General features: G+C 43.7%; 1 pseudogene; it reads right to left on the reverse strand.

The window, feature by feature from the left end:
• Positions 1 to 413: 413 nt before the first annotated feature.
• On the reverse strand, positions 414 to 482 carry LOC130488052 (U4 spliceosomal RNA; annotated as a pseudogene).
• Between the last annotated feature and the right edge of the window lie 1,727 nt (positions 483 to 2,209).

Here is a 2,209-nt window from a genome sequence, read left to right on the forward strand (position 1 = left end):
CTTATACCAACTTGTTGTTGCTTATATAAAATTTCTGGAGACTTAGGCAAAAGGCAGGGTGTAATTCTGAGATACTAAGAACTTTGACAGTAACATGATTGTGTACCATAGTAAAGATATGGTAAGCTTTTGTTGAAAGGGAGCCATGCTGTCTAAGTGTGATATTAAGTCAGCTGTGGATATGGTAAGGTCAAGTGGCAAAGGGGCCATGCTGGCCATATGTGATATGAAATCGGCTTTTCGATTGCTCCTGGTGTATCCTTGGGATTTTAAGCTGCTAGGATTTCAATTTGAGGGCCAATGTTATCGTGACAAGGCAATCCCAATGGCATGTTCAATTTCTTGTGCTGCTTTTGAGCGTTTTGGGATGATGGGCTTCCTCACAGAAGGCTGGTTCCTGCAAAGTTACCCACTATTTCATCTAGCAAAAATCGTGCTTCAGTTTCATTTCATAAGCTACGAAACTGCCACTGCGCAAAGGTGTTACCCACTATTTGGATTATTTTCTTTTTACGAGCCCAGTGGGCACAGGGAATTGTGTTAGGTTGGCTATTTTTGGGGGAGTTAGCAGCAGAACCAGGTGTTCCATTGGCAGAGGAAAAAACTGAGGGCCCAACTATTGGAGAAGCTTGTATATTGCCTGCAGAGAAGATGGAAAAGCAGGAGCTCCTTACACGACACCTGTGTGGGGCTAGAAAGGTCACTTTAAAGCAGATGCAGAGCGTATTAGGGCACCTTTACTTTGCTTGAAGGGTGGTAGCACAAGATAGGACCTTTGTCAGGCACATGGAGGATGTGATAAGAGGGGGCAAAGAAATCTCACCATTTGATTAGAATTTTGGATGCTGTAAAAGTGGACATCGACAAATGGCTAACATTTTTGGTAAGTTATAATGGGATGTCCTTCTGGGGGGGGAAGGATCTCCAGGTTCAGACTGATGGTGTCAAGGTTTTGGAATCTACTCCAGGGGACAGTGGTGTGCACAGCGCTGACCTCAGGGCTGGGAACGAGAAGGTATGTTGAGGGACTTGACCTTTCTGGAAATATTCCCTATAGTACTGGCTGTCCACATCTGGGGTGAGCAGTTTAGGGACTGTCATGGTACAGGTTGTCAATAGCCGGTCCTCCAGGAACACGAGTGTTCCTATTGTTGAAATATCTGCAGATTAATGTTTAATCAAGGCCAGACACATGAATACATGAAGCTGCCTTGTACTGAATCAGACCCTTGGTCTACTCAGCCGCTGTCCAGGGTCTCAGGCAGAGGTCTTTCACATCACCTACTTGCCTGGTCCTTTTAACTGGAGATGCCGGGGATGAAACCTGGGACCTTCTGCATGCCAAGCACATGCTCTACCACTGAGCCACAGCCCCTCCCAGATATGTGTATGGGCTGGATAATGGTATTGCTGATGTGATTAAGTGAAGTTAAAAAGAGGACAAATAGAATTTAGCCACATGCTTGAGAGACATTTGGAATAATTGAGAAGGTTGGTAAGCAGAGAGGAAATAATAAAAAGAGTAACCTCTTGCTTCACTCTTGAAAGCAATTAAAATTACATAAAGATTTTTTTGTAGAACACATCCATGAAAGACTTAAAAACAATGGAGAATGGGAAAAATCAAAGAAAATGCAGGAAATGAGGCATAAAAGAAAGGTAAGAGGTAATAAGGTCATCTAAATAAATTGAGTATATAAACATATAGGAATGAAACCATATGGTGGATTCAGGGATATTGATCCTCTCTTATCAAGCCCCCAGAGGCTTCAAGAAGGGGAGAAGCTACCCTGCCGTCAGTTGCTTTCCTCACTAGCATCTGTAAGCAAGAAAGAGGCCTTCTCATGAACCTGCTCATGAGAAGGTAGCTTGCTAATGATTAAAGGCCAGCATGAACCAGACAAAGAGCAGAGTAAGCAGTTAGGGCTAGGAAGCTGCCTAGGCAAGGAAATTAAGTAGCTTGGTGGCTTTCTCTAGTCAGAGAAGGAAGGAATAAGAAGAGGAGAAAGCAAATAATCCCCTCTGGCTGAGGGTATTAGGCCCATGGCTTTCCTTACCCCCTTCCTGACACATCCATTATTTAATAAAATTCAGACAGTAAGGGGAAGCACTAGAATTGCAAACCTCCAGGTACTAGCTGGAGATCTCCTGCTATTACAACTGATCTCAAGCCGATAGAGATCAGTTCACCTGGAGAAAATGGCCACTT

This window comes from Euleptes europaea, chromosome 15 (genome assembly GCF_029931775.1).
Source record: "Euleptes europaea isolate rEulEur1 chromosome 15, rEulEur1.hap1, whole genome shotgun sequence".
Classification (NCBI taxonomy): domain Eukaryota; kingdom Metazoa; phylum Chordata; class Lepidosauria; order Squamata; family Sphaerodactylidae; genus Euleptes; species Euleptes europaea.